At 41.7% G+C, this 11,575-nt stretch overlaps 1 pseudogene; it reads left to right on the top strand.

Annotated features, from left to right (window-relative positions):
* The first annotated feature begins 9,050 nt into the window (after positions 1–9,050).
* Positions 9,051–10,839, top strand: LOC113613534 (40S ribosomal protein SA-like; annotated as a pseudogene).
* Positions 10,840–11,575: the final 736 nt, after the last annotated feature.

The raw sequence follows: 11,575 nt of genomic DNA, 5'->3' as shown, positions 1-11,575 counted from the left end.
AATGCCTTCAAATCAAGTTGTATTTAAAGCTGCCCTGCAAACATGGAAAATCCCTGACATCAAACTGATACCAATGCCCACTTTTTCTCTGTAAACTCGGGCCACTTGACATCGAAAAAATATTTGTGTGTGTATATATCTCAAACTGAGTCACTTGGCAAAGACTATGTTACATTGTCCCACGAAATACCATTCCTCAGAAAAGATGCTTTTCGAACAGTTGGGTATCACGTTGCTGCAGGAAAAGTTAAAGATCTTAAAACAATAATTTTTTTGAAGGCAGGAGATTCTGGTTGTGAGAGTGAAAATACTTTCCATGAAGGCCCAGGTCTGTATTTTCCCCTTTTTACTGATAAATGCTGATATAATAACCAGTCACTGGTGTTCTGACGAAGGCGGGTGTGGAGGATGAGAAATAGTGCAGGAGAGCGGTTCTGTCATCAGGGTTTTTGCAAGCTCAGTCTCATCATTGCTACCTCAATCTTACTATACTTTACTTCCAAATCTTAAACTTGTCTTCCATGCTTGGGGCCAGATTCCCTACCTCACACAAACGCATCCTGGAACAAGTGACTGAAGGAGGAAGTCTTCAACTTAAGCACAAGAATGCAGCAACAGTGCCTGTTAAAACTGGCCTGGAGGATTCCTTAGTGTCTTTAGGGAACTTACATAGCACTGTGCAACAGCCAGTAAAAACTCCATGCTCAAAATAAGATAATAGTTAACATTTATTGAGTACTTATTACATACCAGTCGCAATTCTAAGCACTTTATGGGAATTAAACCATGTAATGTGTACAGTCATCAAATGAGGTCTGTACTAATTTGTCATCCCCATTTTTTTACCTTTTAAAACGCTGTCTGCCCCTTAGCTTCTTGGTTCTTTGGAGAAGTCGTTCTAATCCCTATGAGCCAGGAAGCAGTCTCACTGTAGCCCTATGAAGGAAGTAGTATAATTATCCTCATTATTTTATTTTATAGCTGTGGAAACTGAGGCACAGAGAGGCAAACAATTTGCCCAAAGCCACACAGCCAGAAAGCAACAAAATTTGTATTCAAACCCAGAAGTCTGATTCCCAGGTTCAGTCCTTAATATTCTGGCTTTCCTGCTTCTCTGTGTTTTTTGTATGCCTCTTCCATCAGGATATATACCTCTTGTGGGTCTATTTCACCCCTGTATCCTTAGCACTTGGGAAGGTGCCTGGGGAACAGTGGGCCATCACTAAATCCTTGTTGGGTCAAATCATTAATGTGAAAAGTTTTTGAAATAGTAAGAAATGTGCACATAAACTGAGATTTTATAAGACTTCAGACCTAGTTTCTAGGGTACATATTTGGAGGTGTGTGCGCTTAAGAAAATATATCTTCTACATAATAGAGACTGAAAAGGCACTTTGCTTGGCACTTTGTGCCGTAGTGGCCCACGGGGACAAACCCGTAAGATTTCTCACCACTACTCTTACTACTGTAAGAGCGTGTGACATTATTGCTTTTCTCGTTGCACGTTGTTCCTTACGAGCGACGATGGATCATTGGTGTTTGGCGGCTCTATGTGGCCACATTATCTTGGTGGCAAACAAGGGAAAAAGAAATTGGCTTTCTGCTTAGTTCCCCAAATCCTCCCGCATCTCTAACTTCCAGGCCTGTCCTCTGCAGGCACTAAGAAGGAGGTTCAAAGGCTTCTCAGCCTATGGCAAACACTTTTATTACTAAGTCCAGTATCTATGCCCTTTCCTTGATGGTAGAACCCTGATTAGTTCAGGGTGGCAATGTGTCCAGCCAAACATTCACTTTTTCAGCCTCTCTTGCTGCTATAGGTGACCATGTGACATGTTCTGATCAATGCAATGTCTGTATAATTCTTTTGCTTTCTTGGTACTAGGAGATAAAAGTAGCTGAAACCTGCCCTTACCCCTTGTTCCAGTTTGGGCATGGATGTGATGGCAGGAGCTTCAGCAGCAATCTTATAACCATGAAGGAATGGCAAAGAGAATTGCAGCAATAGCAGCACTAACACTTTACATAAATAGAAATTAATCATAAAAAACAATAACAATAAAACCATGAAAGCAACACCAGAAAGTAACAATAAGAATAGAAGAGTGATACTAAATTCTAGCTAGATATCACTGCCTACTGAAGACGCTGAGCCTTGAAACTCAGTAAAAATGGAAAGCTGTTATAGAAATGGAAAATACCATGTGCTGGAGAGATGTTAAAAGATATGCGAGGGTCATATTGAACCTTTTTCCCTGACATCATTGGAAGATTTAAGAGACTTGAAAGGACAGTCATCTCACTGTGTGAATCAACATTATTTAATGCTGGGTGTATGAACTATGGAAATCATTCCACACAGCATCAGGTGTGCCTCTCACACTGAGGAAGACCCCTCTTACTGCACAGATGGGGGCTGTACCCAGAAAGACGAACGGGTTTGTCCAAAGCCGTATCTCTAGTTAATGGTGGGGGATAGTATAGTGTTGTGATTAAGACCAGGAAGCCTGAGAACAGACTGCCTGGGTTCAGACCTTGCTTCTATCGTTTGTTAGACACATGGCCTTGGGTGGATGTCTTGACCTCTCCAAGCTTCCACCTCCTGACCATAAAACACCGATGAGTGTGGAAAATGGGGATAGGGTTGTCATATAAGGCCTATCTCAGAGAATTCTTGTAAAGATTAAAAGAAATGTTTATGCAGCTTGTCACGCAGATTAAGTAGCCTCAGTTTGAAATTTGACAGGGCAATGTAGTCTAGCTTAGGACTCAACAAACTGTAACCTACTTGGCCAGATTCAGTGTAAACCCCGAAAGCTAAGAACGGTTTTTAATCCTTTTGAAGTGTTATTAAAAAATAATTAACAGATAAAAACAAAGAAGAATGTGTTACAGAGACCATATATAGCCTGTGATGTCTAAAATATTGACTATCTGACCCTTTACCAAAAAGGGTAGTTCACATACCACATTCCTCATTTTCAGAAGATACAATCTGTTATCTCCCACTCCTGGGAAGGGCACAGCTAGGAGCTGGTGGCTCACGTGTCTCTTCTCCCACTGTCCTTCTCTTATTCAGGTCAGCCCTCCATACAGAGGGGAAGGGAGTGGGGGCCCTGGAATCTTCGGCTGCCTGATTCTCTGCAGTGCTGGAGGCCCATCATTTCCTGCAGCTGTCTGTGGAATGAGCTCGATGGTGTCACGAGCCAAACACCTTCTCTTGGTGTAGCCATGACCCCCCATCAGTGGTATGTAAAGTAGGCCCTGGTTTACTGAGAACAGTTTTGCATATTGAAGTCCGAAGAAAAGTGGGTGAACTAACATCCTTTTCTTCCTGGGCCAAATCCTGGCCTGACCAGCTAGCCTTGCGTCACCCACCCTCCTACCTACCCCCTAAGAGCTGGTGCTGGGGATAGGTGATCAGTGGACATTGGTGCTACTTGGGCAGGTTATCTAGCCTTTCCAAGCATCAGTGTACCATCAACACTCACCCGCACAGGAATCTGGGGCAGATCACCTAGGCCTACCTCACGGAGGGATAGGAGTGTCCCATTTGGAATACTTCTTCAGGAATGAGACACGTTTCCATTTGGAAATTTGGTCTGGTCTGATCCAGTCTCTACTCTCCCCTCACCTACCACCCTCCAGTCATGTTGGTTTCTTACTACATCCAGCCTCCAGGCCATTGCTCTTGCTGAGCTCTGCCTGGAATATTCTTCCTCAGCTCTTCCATGTATGGCCCGTTCTCATCCTTCAGGTTTCAACTCAAAAGCCACCTCCTCCACGAAGCCCTCCATGACCATAGTAGTCTTTGCAATCTGCATGATTCTGTCTTAAGGTCTATTCCTCCTTGTGGGCTGTAAGTTCCATGAGAGCCAATACGATGACTGACTCTTGTTCATTTGTATTCCCAGGGTGCAGTCTATATTAAGCATTTAGGAATTACTGGTTAAATGAATGAATGATGAATACATTTAATCTTGTAAAAGCTTATTAAATTTATATTATTTACGAAATGACCAATACATATTCTCCGTGGACCAGTAACAAAAAAAGAGCAAATATAACATTTTAAAAACCTGAGCCAGGAAAGTGATTCAGCAATGAACAAAATAAACCTTCCTGTTCTGTAGTCCCTTGAGAAATTTGAAGTTCTTTTTAATCTCTTCTTCTTTTTCAATTCTGATTGAACTACATGAGGAAGGCATATCAGGTGTGGGAACTCCAGCTCTGTAAAGGATGAAACAGATAGAGAGAAAGAGAGGTGACTATTCTTAACAGTTCTTTCCCATCTCCCCACCCACTCAGTTATAAAAAAGAAAAGAATTAAAATTACTTAGATGGTAGCTCTGCAATTCAAAACACCATTAAACAGCAGATGTTTATCTACGCAAAGTCTACAACTTTTGAAGTTTAGCTTCTAGGATTTCTTTCAGTATCAAAATGTATGTATGTATGCAAATGATCTCTTACAAAGGAAATACACCAAGCTCAGAAATTAATTACTCACCTATTTTATCAAGAAGATTGGAGAGTAAGATGCTTACCAAGATTTAGCATAGATAACATATTTTACAATAAATGACAAAAGGCTATACTCAACCAGTTATTTTGTTCTAAAGATAAAGTTTGACATTTTTGTTTTGTGATAAAAACCCATGTGTCATGGATTATTTCTCTGGGAATAAAACAAAATGGTTATTTGTTCTAGGAAGCCACAGCACAAAATGATACACCCCAAAAAAAGGCACTCAGTTTCTAAGTAAAACCCATTCTCCTTTTTTCAGTAAACAACCAAGCGATAACTAGTTATGAGAATCCTCAAGCACTAATTTCTTAATCAAATAGTTATTTCTAAGTTAGTATTTCTCAATCAAGTGTGATGGGGCAAACCCCACTGGATGTGCTGTCATCCCTTTTAGGGGCTTCTCCCCCAAGGAGGTGATTTCTAGCTGGGTGCCCAGCACCCTCCCCTTGCATCTATCCCTCCTAAGGAAATTCTGGGTCCCAAGGACACAGAGCCTACTGCTCCCAGACTGGCCCCTATGCAGTTTCCAGAGCTCCGAGACCAGCATCCTCTCTTCCCTCCCCTCCCCTCTTCTCCCCTGCACTGTTGGTGAATAACAATCCAGGCTACCTTTGTCAATGGAATTTTCACACCCTCCTATCGACACAGCCCATCATTACCTGAAACCTGCCCCTACATTAGTTAAAGACTGTGGGACCCCCTATGCTGTGGCTAGCTTACTAGTGTCCATCTAATTAAGAAAGGATAAGAACTCCTGTTCTGGATCCCATTGGGGAAGGCACTAGAATTTGTTGAACCCTGACTACATACAAGGTGACATGTTAAGCACTTTATGTATATTATCTGACTCAGGCCTCTTGACAATCTTTACTAGCCCCATTTTTTTTTTAAATTTTATTTATTTATTTATTTATTTTTGGCTGTGTTGGGTCTTCGTTTCTGTGCAAGGGCTTTCTCTAGTTGCGGTGAGCGGGGGCCACTCTTCATCGCGGCGCGCGGGCCTCTCACCATCGCAGCCTCTCTTGTTGAGGAGCACAGGCTCCAGACGCGCAGGCTCAGTAGTTGTGGCTCACGGGCCTAGTTGCTCCGCGGCATGTGGGATCTTCCCAGACAATGGCTCGAACCTGTGTCCCCTGCATTGGCAGGCAGATTCTCAACCACTGCACCACCAGGGAAGCCCCTACTAGTCCCATTTTATAGATGTGGAAATTGAAGCTCAGAGAGGCTGAGAGTCACCTTAGTCACACAGCTGGCAGTGTGAACTGGATTTATCTGCTTAGCTGGACTCTCCGATGCGTCCCAATGACACGTCTACTTATATTGGTGCTATTGTACCATGACCTTTCGTTTCTGTGGCTCTTCTGTATATCTAAGTATATGGTTGGGAATATCTGCCTGCTTCTTATTACTTGTCATTTTCAAAAGTGCCTTAGATGGCTTCAAACATTTATAGTTCTAGATTGGTTTTAGAATCCTTTTGATAAGTTTCCTCCCCCAAAAAATCATATTAGGATTTTAATTGGGATTGTGTTCAATATAAACTGAAGTTAGGAAAAAATGATGTCTTTGAAATATTGAATCTCTCCATCCAGGATGATGATATGTCTCTATATATTCAAGCCTTTTTTATTTCCCTCAATTCAATTTTATATTTCTTTTTTCGTACAGGTTTTGCAGAGTTTTGTGAAGTTTATTCCTAGGTCTACCTATTTATTCAACAGTATTTATTGAGAACTTATTATATCCTGAGCATTGTTCTAGGTCTCTGGGGATAAAGCAGTGAGCAAAACAAAGTATCTGGTCTTGGGAAGCCTACATTCTAGAAAGCAGAGAAAGACAATAAACAAACAAATATCTTGGTAATATGTCAGGTGGTCATAAGTGCCATGAAAATCGAAAGCAGGTAAGGAAACAGTGAGTGGTAGAAGGTGGGAGTTACGTTCTTTAAGGTGGTCAGTGATTTTGATCAGTATTAAATCTCTGATACGGTGATTTGAGTGGAGGTCCACAGAAAGTGGGTGAGTGCATCAGGCAGATATCTTGGAGAATATTTCAGGCAGTGAGAATAGAAAGCTCAAGGGCCCTGAGGGTAGAGTGTGTCTGCCATGCAGGAGGAACAGCATGGAGGCTAGTGTTTCTATAGCAGAGTGATTGAAGAAAAGAATGGAAACATTGGGGTCAGAGAGGGGGCCAGAAAGCAAATCAAATAGAGCATGACAGGCGGTGAGGAGGACTTAAGATTTTACTCGAAATAAGGTGGGAGCCATCGGAGAGCTTTGAGCAGAGGAATAACATGATCTGACCTATAGTTTAGGTCATGAAGAATAGCTGCTGCATGGAGAATAGCTGGGACACAAGAGTGGAAGACTTGATCGCCTTTTACAGTTAGATCTGATAGGCTGGTGGGCTGGCTAAATGAGGAGAGAGAAAGAAAAGAGTCATTGACTGACATAAGGAAGACTGCAGAAGACACAGGTACTGGAGTGGAGGAGTTGCAATGGGGTGAATTTTGTTCTGGACGTGTTTAGTTTGAGATGCCTATTAAGCATCCAGGGGCCATGTTGAGTAGGTAGTTGGGTAAAAAGGGTAAAGAAAGAGATGAAGTGTTTTCTATTTTAATAGCTATTGAGTGCAGGGTTACATTTCCTAACTGGTTATTGCTAATATTATAGGTATAGAAGTTAGCTTTTGCTATGTAGCAAAAGCCCACAACACCTTAGTGGCATGCCACAATAATCGTTAATTTCACATATATTTATGGGCTTCAGGTGGGCTTGACTGCACAGCTCTGCTGATCTTGTTTGGGTTCACTTATATATCTGCAGGTTTGCAGGAGTTGGTTAATCTAGGCTGGGCCTGGCTTCCACATACCTGAGACCGTTGGGATAATCCCATGTAAAAGTTCTTCTCGTGTAGTGGAAGACATGTAGGAGTAAAGCCCAGTGCTTAGTTTCATCTCAGGCCTCTGCTTGCATCACTTCTGCCTACATGCCAGTACCAAAGCAAGTCATATGGCTGATCAATGACCGAAGCAGGGCACCTTGCCCATGGTGAGAGGAGATGTAGCAGTTATATGGCAAAGGGCATGGATATGGGGAGGAGGGAGGAACTAGGCCAAATGATGCAATCCAACACAAGAGAAAAATGATTAATGTTTGTATCTTTATCTTATACCCACCAACTACTGAACCCTCTTATTAGTTTTAATGATTTTCAATGGATTCTCTTGGTTTTTTTCCTTAAGTAGATGTTCTCATCTGAAAATAATAATCCTCTAGTCCAGGGATCAGCAAATTTTTCTTAAATGTCCAGCTAGTGGATATTTCAGACTTCGTAGGCCATATGGTCTCTGTCCCAATTCCTCAACTCTGTTGCTGTAGCAGGGAAGTAGCTAGAGACATTACATACATTAACGGCTCTGGCTTTGTCCCAATAAAACTTTATTTAAAAATAAACAAGCAGTCAGCCCGTTTTCTGACCCCTGCTGCTATAATCAATTTCTTTAGAATACTATGTCTTGTTTCCTTTTGTTGTTATTATTTCACAGCTAGAATTAAGGAAATGCCATTTTTGTCATAGCAAGCCTCGTGGCCATTTTCTTCACTTTACTGGGAATACTTTCAGTGTTTTCCATTTAAATATCATGTTTGCTATTGATTTCATCATAAAGAATGGTTTTGTATTTCTAGTTTACTAAGTTATTAGAAATGTCTCTCAATTTTACAGAGTGTCTTTTTAAGTTCCTGTCAGGACCGTGAGTTTTATCTTTTCACTTATTCACGTGATAAATTATTTTAATAGATTACCAAATGTTGAATCATCCTTACATTCCTTGAATAAAATCTATTTGGTCATACTATGTTACCTTTTTAACACACTGCTGGATTCAATTTGCTATTCCTTTATTTTGAATTTTTTATTTGTAATGCACACTGGGAGGTCTTCCTAGGCTCAAACAAACATTCAGCTAAATGTGGACTCAACTAAACATTCAGACTCACAAGACTATCCTAGGTCACACTCAGTACCTGCCTCCTCCGAAGGGTAGAGGATGGACATAATTTGCAGGAAGGCAGCGTTGGTTGCTTCTCTCCATGGGAGCGGTCATCCAGGAGACATTCCTTTAGCCCTCCACATGAGATGGCTCAGGTGTGACGTAGCAAGACTCCCACTGCAAGGGGATAGGATGGTGGTGGCTTAAAGGCCTTGTGCCCCATAGGAGTCAATATCCCTTGGAAAAGTTCCAATGGAGGGGGCTTCCAAGTCCCCTGCATTCAGGGGAGCCCAAGGCTGTGATGTCCCCATGAGGAATTTATAGTTCATTGGTAGTCCTCCCAGTCCAGACACACTTTGCCAATCAGGCCCAGTTTATATTTTACCTTCATCTGGTTTTCAGGGAAACAGAACTAAAAAATTAACGGAAAGGCCAAATTCTCTTTTGGAAGGGGAAACTGTTGTGTTAATACATTACGTGCACCATCTACATCCATAAGTTCATTCCTAATTTTCTCTTTTCTGTGCTTTTTCAGGTTTTGGTCAGGATTATGCTATCCTCATAAAGTGCGTTAGGAAGCTTTCCATTTTTCTCTATACTTTGTAAGAGTTTAATCAGCCTGAGAATTTTCAGTGTTCACGCCTCCATGGAAAGCGGGGGATTTTTCTTGTTCATTTCCACAAACCCAGTGACAACAGTGCCTGGGACACAGCAATTAGATTATTTGCTGTCCTTTCTGTTCTACCTAGACAGGGGTGCGTGGCATTGTTCTGGGCTCCTGTCGTAACTTAAAGGGAAATTTTCACAATGTCTGGAGCCCTTGAGGTCCTGCAAATGAAGGAGGGTATGTCCTCAAATTCCTTGCAGCAGGAACCCAGTTAGGTGGCACCAACCTTGACTTCCAAATGGAACTGTACGTTTACACAAGAAAAAGTAATGGTATCTACATCATAAATCTGAAGAGAACCGGGAGAAGCTTCTGCCGGCAGCTCGTGCCGTTCTTGCCTTTGAAAATCCTGCTGGTGTCGTGTCATATCCTCCAGGACTACTGGCCAGTGGGCTGTGCTGAAGTTTGTTGCAGTCAGTGCGGCCACTCCTATTGCTGGACACTTCACTCCTGGAAACTTCACTAACCAGATCCAGGCAGACTTCTGCGACCTGCAACTTCCGGTGGTTACTGATCCCAGGGCCTGCCCCGCATCTCTCTGGGTAAGGCACGCTCTCCTCTGTGCCGTGTGGACGTTGCCGTCTCACACATGCGCAAGGGCGCTCACTCAGTGCATCCGATGTTCTTCATGCCGGCCGGGGAAGTTCTGCGCCTGCGCGGCGCCATCTCCCGTGAGCACCCGCGGAAAGTCACAGCTGATCTACGTCTACGGAGACACTGAAGAGATGGCAGAGGTAGAGCCGGCTACAGCTGAAAAGGTTGAGAGCACGGAGGAACTTCTGGGTGAACGGACTGCTCCAGCTCCCGAATTTACGGCCCCTCAACCGGAGGTGGCAGGTTGGGCTGCAGGCACAGGGGCTCTCTGCCCTCTTCGGCGACTCACCGTTGAAGACGAGTCAGCCCGCCTCCCAGGACGGCACTGCAGCCAGTGGGTAGGGACATCCGCCAAGTACCCTTAAGCTGTTCTTCCGCAGACTGTGAAACACAAAATGCAAATCAGGTTGACGGAAAACAACCGTTTCTTTTTTTAAAAAAAGCATTGCTGAACGAATTAAGTTCTTATAAGAACTTGTCCATAAAATCTGGTTCTGATGACTTTCGGAGGTTAACTCTGGCATTTTTTTTTTTTTTTAATCTTTTTAGTGCTCTATTAGGTTTTTCACTTATTGATTTTTTTTTTATTGTGCATTTTCCTAGAAGATGATCCCAGATTTTTGCTAACAAAGTAATGATATTGTGCATTTTGCCCACATTTTCTCTTTGGTGAAACTTGTAGGAAAGTTTGTATAGTTGATTATTTTCAGAGAATCAAGTTATGCTTTTATTTATCAATACTGTGTATGATTTTTCTTATTCTAATTTAGCATTTTTGCTAAGTTATAAATGATTATTGCCTTTATTAATTCCTTCTTACCTGATTTAGATTATTTTATTGTTCCTCTGCTAGCTCCTTAAGTCACATGTTTGCTTCATTTTTTAAACAGATAGTAGCTCCAGTTATTGAGTACACTATCAAATGTATTATCTCACTGAATCCTCATAACACCCCATAAGGCCTCATAAGAAGTCTTTAGTATAGTGGTTATGAGTGCAGACTCGAGCTACAGTTGCTGCCATTTGTAACTTGTGCATGTGACTTCTCGGTGCTCCTATTTCTTCACCTGTAAAATGGGATAATCATATAATCTACATTATAGGCCTGTTAGGGGAGATAAATAAATTCATACAGATAAAGCCCCTAGAACCGTGTCTGGCACATAATTTGCACCATGGAAGTAGTTGATATTATTATTTAAAGGTGAGGAATTGAAGCTTTATAAAGTTAAGTAACTTGCCCGGGATCACATAGTTATTACTAGATAAGAAGCCAGTCTTTTGAACACAGCAACCCTGTGTAGATTTTGGGGTATGGTTTGCTTGTTCTCATTAATTTTTTAATAGTCTATAATTTCAGTTTTGTTTTCTTTATGAAGTTTCTGTTGGTTTCTTCCTCTGAATGAAACCTTTTTGTTTCTTCCTATCCACGTGATCTTCATCCTTGGAACTCAGAAATTTCACCAGAATTTGTGTAGTTGTGGCTATTCTTTTTGCTCCTGACCAGCAAATAGCCCATTTGATCTTAAGATCATAATCTTTCTTCCAGTTAAAATCTTTTCTATTAGTTTCTTGATCACCAATCTTCATTTTTGTCCTCCTATAATTCCTATTGTACATATTTTGAAATGTCTTAAACTTAGTTTTCTTGCCTTTGTTTTTCCCTTAAATTTCTTACCATTGTTTTTACTCCTGATTTCTGGGGGAACTTTTGGATTGGGTCCTTTAATTCCCAATTCAATTATTTGCAGAATCCAATCTGTTGTTTAAACGCCTCTATTGAGGGTTTTTTCCC

This window comes from Aethalodelphis obliquidens, unplaced genomic scaffold (genome assembly GCF_003676395.1).
Source record: "Aethalodelphis obliquidens isolate GAN/ISIS:26980383/991018 unplaced genomic scaffold, ASM367639v1 scaffold4, whole genome shotgun sequence".
In the NCBI taxonomy this organism is placed as follows: Eukaryota; Metazoa; Chordata; class Mammalia; order Artiodactyla; family Delphinidae; genus Aethalodelphis; species Aethalodelphis obliquidens.
This window is presented reverse-complemented; position numbering and strand designations above follow the sequence as displayed.